Source organism: Raphanus sativus, unplaced genomic scaffold (assembly GCF_000801105.2).
Source record: "Raphanus sativus cultivar WK10039 unplaced genomic scaffold, ASM80110v3 Scaffold1237, whole genome shotgun sequence".
Taxonomy (NCBI): Eukaryota; Viridiplantae; Streptophyta; class Magnoliopsida; order Brassicales; family Brassicaceae; genus Raphanus; species Raphanus sativus.
In genome coordinates this window covers 11,719-23,845 of record NW_026616550.1, presented here as the reverse complement: position 1 = coordinate 23,845, position 12,127 = coordinate 11,719, and the positions used below count along the sequence as shown (strand labels likewise).

Genomic DNA, 12,127 nt, shown 5'->3' with positions numbered 1-12,127 from the left:
TAGTATATCTTAAACGAAAATTTTAGACATTGTCTTATTATGGCCCAACTATACATTATGATAAAGTTTGACCTTTTGATCAAAAAAAAAAAAGATAAAGTTTGACCTTTCTGGTCTCTATAATTTAATTTGAGAAACGGAAGGTTAAACAGCTGTCCAGGTCCATTGTTCTATAAGGGCTGGTACCATTTCTTCTATCAATATAACCCAAATGCAGCCGTGTGGGGTGACATTGTTTGGGGTCATGCCGTGTCAAAGGATCTTATACACTGGCTTCACCTCCCCTTCGCCATGGTTCCTGACCGATGGTATGATGCTAACGGCGTTTTGGACCGGTTCGGCTACTTTCCTTGACGATGGTTCTATTGTCATGCTCTACACTGGTTCCACCGTCAACTTCGTCCAGGTTTTGATTTTTGAAGATCCTTATCTTTGTTAACTAAGTCTTTGATTCATAATGCTTTTGAATTTATATCAGTTTACTCTTTGTTACTTATACTTTATAGACTAATATAAAATATATATAATTCTTTGATAATTTTAAATTAATTATTATTATTATTATTATGCATTTAGGTCCAAAACTTGCCTATCCTGAGGACCCAATGATCCACTTTTGTTGAAATGGACTAAGTTCTCTGGCAACCCGGTTCTCGAACCCCTCCGGGTATCGGTGCTAAGGACTTCCGTGACCCAACAACTGCGTGGAAGACATCAGCTGGCAAATGGCGGATCACTATTGGCTCCAAAGTCAATAGAACAGGAATATCTTTGGTTTATACACAAGTCGATTTCAAGACTACGAGAAACACGATATACTGTTGCACCAAGTCCCAAACACAGGAATGTGGGAGTGTGTTGACTTTTATCCAGTCTCAAAGACTAAACACCATGGTCTTGACACTTCGGTTAATGGACCGGACGTTAAGCATATCGTGAAGGCTAGCATGGACGATACTAGAATTGACCATTATGCCATTGGGACATACCATGATTCTAATGGAACATGGGTCCCGGATAATCTTCGATCGATGTCGGGATCAGTACCGGTTTGAGATACGATTACGGTAAATTTTATGCATCCAAGACTTTTACGATCAACATAAGGAACGGAGAATCTTATGGGTTGGATTGGTGAATCTGATAGCGAAGCAGCTGATGTACAGAAGGGTTGGTCTTCTGTTCAGGTTTGATTTCTTAACCTTACGTGGTATGAAAAATAGGGTTTAAGATAATACTTCCTTGTTGTCTAAGTTAGGCTTTCAATTCGTCATGGAGTCCCGAGAACTGTTCTCTTGGACACAAAGACGGGGAAGAACTTAATCCAGTGGCCAGTTAAGGAAATCAAATCTCTAAGATTAACAAGCAGGAAGTTCCAAAAGAAGGTTAGACCAGGGACAGTGGTTCCGGTTGTAAGCTCAAGGTTTAGAGCACTTGCGTGAACAACTGAGCGATGTGCTACACGAGTGGAATCGTGTGTAACATGATTCTTGGAGAGGGTTATGAGACAATGACGTGTCGGACGCTCATTGGCTGGAGTCGTTACTTTGGTGCAAAGTAAAGAAGATTTGGTGTTATCGCAATCTTGGGAAAGAAGATATTGTGGGAGGCGTATATAACTGAATTACCTTGGGTAGATTTAGGTTACGCGTTTTATGAGAAAAGCTTGAGCAAGAGGTGTGTTATTGTCAAGTTCTGGTTAGGTCGAAGTTCGTGTGTGAACAGTTCGACTATCTCGAGTTAGAGAGATTAGAAGCTGGTCCGTCTCTAGTCGTGTGTGACTGAGTGTAAATCGGATTAAACAGATCTAGGGAGATTGTTTAAAAGGTTTCTAATATACAAGGAAAGTGTTCTTGAATCTCTTGTTCTGTTCCTTGTACTAGTTGTCTCTGAACTTTCATTTGGTATCAGAGCGGGAAACCTCTGTGGTATCTACTACTACTAACAGGTTGAGATCCTGCGAGTTTATGGACAACATGAAGGAACTTGTTACTCTACAGAAACCGATCATCCTCGATGGATCCAACTTTGGGCATTGGAAAGCTAGAATGCGACACCTAATACGAGGGATTGATGAGGATGCTTGGACGGCAGTGGAAGATGGCTGGTCTGTCCCTACCGTTCTTATGGATGATCAAACCCCTGAGTCCCAAGACCAAAGACAAATGGACTGACTCTGAAAAGGCTGCATCTAAATTTAACTCCAAGGCACTTACTGTCATCTTTGCTGCAGTTGACCTGGAACAGTTCAAAATCATCCAGGGGTGTGAGTCAGCTAAAGAAGCATGGGATACTCTCGTTAATCACTTCGAGGGTAACACCAGTGTTAGAAGAACTAGAATTGATCATCTTGCTTCAAGATTTGAGAACCTTAGGATGGAAGATGATGAACCAATTGATGGTTTTATCTCAAAGATCAGTGAACTAGCCAGTGAATCATCTGTCCTCGGGAAGAAGTATGAGGAGAAGGACTTAGTTAAGAAACTGCTGAGATGTTTACCACCACGTTTCGAAGCATACAAAGCAGTTCTGAACATTGCTGTTGACACTGATGAGATGAAATTTGATCAACTATCTGGCATCCTGAAGGTTCACGACCTTGAAAAGTCTGATCGTTTGGCGAGCACTCAGAAGAAGCATTGCATTCAAATCTGAATCAAAGGAGGATGACAGAGTATCAAAGATCGAAGAAAATCTGGGATTGATGGCACGAAACTTCAATAAATTTGTGAAGCGTATGGAAAAGGGTGGAAACCGGTCAAATGGACGCTTTCACAAAAATGAGTCTGATAGAGGAAGCTCACAACACTCAAGACAAGATTCATCCAAAAGTTCTAGAAGGAAGGATCTGCAGTGTCACGAGTGTGAAGGATATGGCCACTTCCGGAACGAATGTCCTCTAGCCAAGAGAAGAGAGCTGAAATGCATTGAGTGCAAGGGAATTGGACATACCAGAAGTGAATGTCCTAATACCTTGAAGAAGGATAAATCCTTAGCCTGCTTCAGTGACACCGACTCAGAAAGTGACAGTGACGGTGAGGAGATGCATCTTAACTTCATGGCGCTGATCGGAGAAGAAGAAGAAAAGATATCCAACGACACAGCAGTCGTAAGTGATGAAGAAGAAGATGATGAGCTTATACATGATTTGGAAACAGGGTACAAAACTCTGTTTGACAAATTCGCTGAACTAAGTCACGAGAATCTACAGTTACTTAAGGACAAGGCGATGCTTAAGGCGCAAGTCAATATACTGGAGCTGGATCAACCCTCTGTGGAAACTGCGAGTCACTCAATCATCAACGTAGCTGATCAGGAGATATTAGCTTTGAAGAGAGCTATGACTGAGCAAGCAAGAACACAGAAGCTAAGTGAGACAAGGATTGATGAGTTGAGAGATCTACTGGTTTCAGAGATTGATAAGAACAAGTTGCTGGAGTCCCAACTTTCTGAAAATCTTAAGAAAGTCAAAATGCTCTCATCTGAACAGCTAAACTTGATCAATTCTTACTTTGGGACAATCTCCGAGTGCTAACTGGGGCTTAGGATTTCAAGGCTCTACATCAAAGTCAGCTGTAATTGGAGAACACACAGTTTTTGTGAAAAGTGCTACAACGGAGGAAAGAAAACTGGAATCTGAGACAATCAAGAGAACAGCTGAGACGACACTGAAACCAATAGCAGAAATGCGTGTGACTAGAAGACGAGGCAATGGGTGCCAATTTTGTGGAAAACGTGGACATCATGTCAGATACTGCTACCGTCGTCGTCAACAGTATGAAAGAGCCTGGAGAATGAACGTATGCTTTGTGGAGCCATCAGCATATGGACATGTCTGGATTGCCAAACGAGATCTCTATCCAAACTACAAGGAAGCTTCGCAGACTGTCTTACATTCTGAAAATGCTGTGCTACACACCAAGTCTGAACAAGAAATTGTCTGCAATCTCACCGTGATGCACAGTATAACCAATATGACAAGCAATGTTGCTTTCACAAGCACCGAAGATAACAGTCAGGAAATCACACCATGGTACTTTGATAGTGGTTGTTCCAAGCACATGACTGGGAGACAAGACTACATCGAGAAACTTGAGTGCATCAAAGGAGGCAAAGTGACTTTTGGTGATGGAGCTCAAGGAAAAATTTGAGGTGTTGGCGTTCTTGAGAGACCTGATCTTCCTAGACTTATCAATGTGTATTATGTGGATGGACTCAAGGCCAATCTTATCAGTGTAAGTCAACTCTGCGATGAAGGACTGGAAGTTATATTTAACAGCAAGGAGTGTCGTGCAGTTGATGCTAAAGGAAACATAGTTCTATGTGGAGTTCGTTCAGGAAATAACTGTTACATGTGGAAACCCTCACATACCCGTCTTTCGGCTAAGGAATCAAAGATTGATCTCTGGCACAAGAAACTTGGTCATATGAATACTAATGGTCTGACAAGACTAGTGAATGCTGAAGTTGTACGTGGAGTGCCTGATCTGGAGAGTCAGACTGATACGGTGTGTGGAGGATGTTGCCAGGGTAAACAGATCAAAGTCCAACACAAACAGATTGCTGAGATTCACTCGAAGGGAGTTCTGGAACTGATTCATATGGATCTCATGGGTCCAATAACGCCTGAAAGCATTGCTAGAAAGCGCTATATTCTCGTTCTAGTTGATGACTTCTCAAGATATACCTGGGTTGATTTCTTGAGGAACAAGTCTGATGCTCTTAAGAGCTTTCGCATCTTGGCATTACAACTCAAGCAACAGAAAGGAGGTATAGTTCAGATCAAGAGTGACCATGGAGGTGAATTCCAAAACGAGCAGTTTGATCAGTTCTGTCAGAGTCAGGGGATTCGCCATCAGTATGCAGCACCGAGAACCCCACAGAAAATGGAGTTGTCGAAAGGAAAAACAGAACTTTGCAAGAGATGGCCCGAGCCATGTTGTGTGGTAATAATGTCCCGTCTGGATTCTGGGCAGAAGCAGTAAGTACCGCTTGCTATGTGATCAACAGGGTCTATGTGAAACCTAAGACGAAGACTACACCATATGAGATCTTCAAAGGAAAAACTCTTAATCTGAGTCACATGCATGTGTTTGGTTGCTTATGTTACATTCTGAATGATAAGGACCACTTAGGAAAATTTGAAGCCAAGAGTGATATTGGGATGTTTCTTGGATATGCAACTAACAGCTCAGCTTACCGAGTGTTCAACAAACGCACAAAGTTGGTTAGTGACAAGATAAATGTTGTGTTTGATGATAGTGTTGGATTCTATCAAGACAGTGTAACACAAACCATCGACTGTGTAACACCATCTGTCACAGCACCGGCAAAAGCACAAATCAAGGACGAGTCCGAAGAGGAAACTGAGCCAAATGCAATAAAAGTTGATCTTGATCAGGCTAAAGTTCATAAAAATCATTCAGCTGATGATGTGATTGGTGGTGTGTTTGATGAGAGAGTCACACGCAAGAAGCAAATCGATTTTAAGGAGATGGTAAAGCTGGCTTGCTTTGTAGTCAAAATGAACACAGTAGAATGTTTCGTCTCCTTGATCGAACCAAAAAATCTTCAGGAAGCTCTGGATGATGAATACTGGACAGACTCAATGCATCAGGAACTAGAGCAATTTGAACGATTACAAGTGTGGGAGTTAGTTCCAAGACCCGATGGAGTTAACATCATTGGAACCAAGTGGATACACAAGAACAAAACTGATGAAGAGGGCAATGTTATAGGAACAAATCGAGGCTTGTAGGGCAAGGATACTCTCAAATAGAAGGTGTTGACTTTGATGAGACCTTTGCACCAGTCGCAAGACTTGAGTCAATCAGATTACTGTTTGGAATGGCTTGCAATCTCCGAATCAAGCTCTACCAACTGGATGTCAAGAGTGCTTTCTTGAATGGAATCTTACAAGAAGAGGTTTATGTGGCACAGCCAAAAGGATTTGAAGATCCTCACTTTCCTGACTATGTGTATAGGCTCAAGAAAGCTCTGTATGGACTCAAACAAGCACCACGCGCCTGGTATGAGAGACTGACTGAATTTCTTATCAAGGCGAGATTCCAACGAGGAGGAGTTGATAAAACCCTGTTCATAGGAGAAAAAGGCAATGATATCCTGATTGTTCAAGTGTATGTCGATGATATCATCTTTGGTGGGACATCTACATCGATGGTAAACGAGTTTGTTCAAACGATGACGAAGGAATTTGAGATGAGTATGGTTGGAGAGCTCAGCTACTTTCTTGGACTACAAATCAAGCAACAGTCGGATGGCATTACTGTCTCTCAGAGCACTTATGCTAAGAACCTTATCAAGAGGTTTGGGATGCAAACAAGCAAGGTTGCTCGCACTCCAATGAGCACAACAATGAAACTATCAAGAGATGAGGATGGAAAGTCTGTGGATGAGAAACTATATCGAGCTATGATTGGCAGCTTATTGTATCTCACGGCAAGCAGACCCGATATATGTCTCAGTGTGGGCATCTGTGCACGCTACCAAGCTCGACCAAAGGAATCACATATGAATGCTGTCAAACGCATCATCAAATATGTGAAAGGTACGTTGGATTTTGGACTTCATTATACATTTGAGACTAATGTGAATCTTGCAGGTTTCTGTGATGCTGATTGGGCAGGTTGTTTGGATGATAGACATAGCATGTCTGGTGGATGCTTCTTTCTCGGAAATAATCTGGTTTCATGGCACAGTAAGAAACAGAATTGTGTGTCTCTGTCAACAGCCGAAGCAGAGTACATAGCCTTGGGAAGCTGTTGCACACAATTACTTTGGATGAGACAGATGCTAGTAGACTACGGTATCATTTCTGATCACATGCTAGTCCACTGTGACAATATGAGTGCCATAAATCTATCCAAAAATCCTGTTCAACACTCACGTACCAAACATGTGGACTTCCGACATCATTTTGTGAGGGAGTTGGTTGAAATGAGAATTGTGATCCTTGAGCATGTATCAACTGAAAAACAACTGGCGGATCTCTTCACCAAGCCATTGGACTACAACACCTTCCTAGGTCTCAGGAAGGCGTTGGGAGTTGTCAATCTCTAAATGAGTCCTATGCGAGAAGAAGGTACCTGTACATATACTTGGACTACACACAGTGAACTCATCGCAACACAAACACTTTGAACCACCAAGCTCTCTCTGGAAAATTGGTTACTTCAGTTCCTTCTGTCACACTCATTTGTCTCAAACATGAAAGTGAGTACTTGTGTCAAACGACTAAATCGATGTGTAACACACTGAATGAGTAAGCAAGTAAAAGGCCTGGCGTGATGGATACTCGTGTTGGAGCTGGGTGTTACCACACTTTGACTTTGAGTTCGATCACTGTCCTGACTAGGCAGAGACGACATCCTTCTTTAGGGTTAACTCAATCGGAGCAGGATGTTATACCATTTTGCCTCTGGTCTCGATTATTAACTCGTGAATATTGATTGATTCTCTCTTGATGAACAACTTAAAATGGACTGTCGAGTTGAAGAGACAAATGTAAGGCCTGGAATGACAGACACTCGATTTGGAGCTGGGTGTTACCACACTTTGACTCTGAGTTGATCACTGTCTTGACTAGGCAGAGGTGATATCACTCTCTAGAAGTAGCTCAGTCGGAACAGGCTGTTACCCCACTCTGTCTCTGGTCTAGATTCCTACTTCACCATATTGAGTGATACTCTCTTGGGACACGAGAAGGAATAGTGCATCGAGTAGAAGAGATGACCACACAAGACACCTAAAACATGGTTCCAAGACCAACACAGATGAGTTTTACAGTGGAGCTTGGTTCGACTGATAGACTTGAAAGGACTTGAGTTGTGTTCACTGATTTTACTCCATGAAACTTTTGGTGCTAAGCTGTGTATGGTTCAATGGTGTCTGGTATCTTTCTCTCGAACAAAAGGCATAAGAGTGTGCCTTGCTGGTGTGTTTAATAAATGGTTGGTTGTTGCTCAGTTGATTAGCTGCTTGTGGAGGTACAATTCAAATCTCTTTCTCCTCCCTTACATCTTATAAGTGTTGTCGTTCCACTTTTGGTTACATGTTCTTATGGGTTTTAAAAAAAATGAAAGATTTCTTATGTTGGTTTGGGCTGAGCTTGGGCCTTTTGCCATAAGCAATACTAATGAATGGTTGAGTGTGTTAGGTTTTTTTTTTAAAGGCAAAAAGGCTTTTTGTGTGCTACCTCTCTTTCTTCTTGGCCGACACCTCTCTCTCTCACACTCCCAAAGGCGACATGCAACCTGTGCGCAGAAGCTCGCGACTTCGAAGCTCCGTTGCAAGCTCCTCCGGCAATCAGTCATCCTCAGAGCCTCCCGCGACTCGAACAAACTCATGCAAGCAAGCTCGTCGGCGCACCAGATGCACTCCACCGCCGGAACCATCTGAAGAGGAGGTCGAATCTCTGTCCGAAACCAACGCCTCCGACGAGGACTCCGGTGACTCTGATGCTTCCATGAAAGAAAACTTTCTTCCTCAAGAAACGAGATATGAGGCGAGCAGAGCTACTTTTCAGGCTCTCTACCAAGCTAATCCTCAGTTGCTCCGACCAACGAAACCTCCTCGGTCTGCTCGATTTGCGACGTCTGCAGCGCTAGCACGGTATCGGGATCTGAAGGAGCGAAAGTTTGTGGATCATCAGAGCCTGACTCTTACTGATGAGAAGCTTGCAGACATCAAAAAGGTGATACTTCATTCCGGACTGATTTACACTGTCATTGATGCTGATGCATATCAGCCGGCTGTGGTTCGTGAGTTCATCGCAAACATACCTGATGCTGTCAAGCGAGGTGATGGGCTTGGTGTCTATGTCCGTGGATCGCTCGTTGATTTCTCTCCAGAACTGATCAACACGATGTACTGCATTCCTGAGGTTGCGGAGGATCCAGATTGGCTTCATGAGGATATTGATAAAGTCTGCAGCTTTCTCAGTGGAGAACGAGTCAATCGTTGGGAATGCATGGCCTCTAAGTATCTCACTCTTACAAATCAGGTTCTGTATAAACTCGTGTGCTCTAACTGGCTTCCTACTATGAACTGCACATCCATGAATCAGGAGCGGCTCAGGTTCATCTACATGATGTATCACCATCATGGATTCAACTTTGGGAAGATTGCGTACAATCAGATTCTGACAATGGCTGGGAAAACCGACAAGGATAAGAAGCGTCGGATCATTTTTCCCACTCTCATCCAGCAAGTGTTGCTTTTCCAGCGTGTGGTTCCACCGGATGATCATGATGAAGAAGAGACTGGATTTCCTAAAACAGTGGTCAAGGATGGAAAGGCAGGGAGAGGATCAGGTGCTGATTCAAGTCATCCAGATCTTGCTGACAACATTGACCGTGCCATTAGTGATCTTAAGGCCATCCGTATTCGTCTAAGGAGTAAGCGTATCCTATTGGTTGTTGAGTTAGTTCTCTGAATTCTTAACATGTGTTTTTGTCTGTATGTGCAACCAAGCAGGGGGAGATTACACGGTTCAGGAGGCTTCGCAATCACAGGCAGCAGATGAAGATGCAGGAGAAGACAGTGGCTGATCAAGTGTGATAGGCATCTCAGCTTTTTGAAGGCACTCTTGTGTCTTTCGCGGCTTTTTGTTTCATTTTTCTCTATCGGTGTTGTATGAATCAGAACTTATGCTATGTGATGTTTGAACTCCTTGCAATCTTATGAATCTATCTTTGATGATTGATCTTTGTGCTATTGTGAGTGAGTGTCATGAATTCTGGTCTGGATATCTTGGTGTGTTCGGTGTGAACTGATCTTTTTGCAGGATGCTTGGGTTGTCACATTCAGACAAAAAGGGGGAGAATGTAAGCTCAAGGTTTGGAGCACTTGCGTGAACAACTGAGCGATGTGCTACACGAGTGGAATCGTGTGTAACATGATTCTTTGGAGAGGTTATGAGACAATGACGTGTCGGACGCTCATTGGCTGGAGTCGTTACTTTGGTGCAAAGTAAAGAAGATTTGGTGTTATCGTAATCTTGGGAAAGAAGATATTGTGTGAGGCGTATATAACTGAATTACCTTGGGTAGATTTAGGTTACGCGTTTTATGAGAAAAGCTTGAGTAAGAGGTGTGTTCTTGTCAAGTTCTGGTTAGGTCGAAGTTCGTGTGTGAACAGTTCGACTATCTCGAGTTAGAGAGATTAGAAGCTGGTCCGTCTCTAGTCGTGTGTGACTGAGTGTAAATCGGATTAAACAGATCTAGGGAGATTGTTTAAAAGGTTTCTAATATACAAGGAAAGTGTTCTTGAATCTCTTGTTCTGTTCTTTGTACTAGTTGTCTCTGAACTTTCACCGGTCGATGTTGGTCCCGCCAGTCAGCTAGACATAGAGGCTGAGTTCAAGATCAAAAAGGACGATCTCGAAGTAATCTTTGGAGATGACTCTGTGGAGGACGACAAGGAATTCAGTTGTGGAAGTAGCGGTGGAGCCACCGTACGTGGGGCTTTAGGACCTTTTGGATTCTCTGTTCTTGCTGACGAAAGCTTGTCGGAACAAACTCCGGTTTACTTCTATGTGACTAAGGGGAAAGACTCTAAACTCAAGACTTTCTTCTGCACTGACACCTCAAGGTAAGCAATTCTTGTTTAACATATTAACCAATCAACAAGTTTCCTTTTAATCATATATTATTCAAAGTAACTTTTAATCTATAGGTCGACCATGGCAAACGATGTTGTGAAACCAGTATACGGAAGCTTCGTACCTGTCCTAAAAAGAGAGAAATTGACCATGAGAATCTTGGTAATACACTATATACTTAAAAACCTATTAATAATTCCTTAGTATTCATACAATAATTTTATTCAAAAACAACTAGTTTTATTAAATGTTGCTAATTTAAAATCATTTATAGGTGGATCATTCGATAGTAGAAGCATTTGGACAAGGTGGAAGAACATGTATTACTTCAAGGGTATATCCAACAAAAGCCATCTATGGAGCTGCGAAGCTATTCTTGTTCAATAACGCCATTGATGCGACTGTCGAGGCGTCTTTTAAGGTCTGGCAAATGAACAGCGCTTTTATTCGTCCTTACTCCACTGCGGACGATCTCGGTGGTTCTTCTAGCACCTGATTATTATCTACAAAAATTATCCTCTTTTTTTCTCTCTAGTATTTTGATTGTTATTATATAATAATGGGTATGTGATGATTCATCATATGATATGAGTCACGAAAATAATAATGAAATTTAGTTTTCATTTTATTTAAGTAAAATGGACTGCGTTCATTGACTGCTTCAGTTGTAGAATACGAAAACCCTTTGCTTATACTATGAACTAAAATCATTGAAGGCAAAATAATTTATTTTAATTAAGTTTTTAACAAAAATCAAATCCTAAGGTCAACTACTGTTCTGGGATATAAAGTATTTATACCAAAAATTAAGGGCCTCAATGACTCATGGTTTTGGAGACTATGAGCTATGATACAACAACAATGAAGAGATGACCTCATCTTACTTAAGTAGATTAGTTACATGAACGAGCAACCGTGTCATGCAGGTATTCACCAGTAATACGCACCATCTGAATTTCATGAAATCTTAAAGTAGTATAATGAAATTATGAGAACATAGTTTTATTAATATCAGTGCTTATCGGAGTAAATCTGATCACAAGTACTAATAATTATATTGACAATGGCTACTTTCTTTTAATCAAACTTTTTTTTCTGCCTAATAATTGATTTTCTTGTCGAAGGACAAGATTCTCTGTTTCCATAGCGCCTAGTTTCTTGGTGTTTTGCTGCAGCTGCTTGGAGTGTTCTCCAACCTGATCTTTTAGGGTTTGAACTTCTTGGAGAAGTTCGTGACCTCCAAACATGGTCTCCTAAGCTTTATGGAAGTCGGTGATCTGACTCTGAAGGGTTTCGAGTCGGTTGAGGAGCTCGAGTTCCCTCGGGGTCATCTCGGCTTGATTGGCGTCGTCTTCTAGTGTCATCGTCACGTAGTTGGTTTACTCCCCTCCTTCTAGCGCCAAACTGTTATGATATTTTGTGTAGGGTCGTTTTAGTAGTACGGAACATTAGAAGATATGTAATAGAAAGCAAGAAATCGAGGCTAGAAGAGATGTTTTATTGAGT

At 41.9% G+C, this 12,127-nt stretch overlaps 1 pseudogene; it reads left to right on the top strand.

Annotated features, from left to right (window-relative positions):
• The first annotated feature begins 276 nt into the window (after positions 1 to 276).
• On the top strand, positions 277 to 11,133 carry LOC130503934 (acid beta-fructofuranosidase 3, vacuolar-like; annotated as a pseudogene).
• The last annotated feature ends 994 nt before the right edge of the window (positions 11,134 to 12,127 follow it).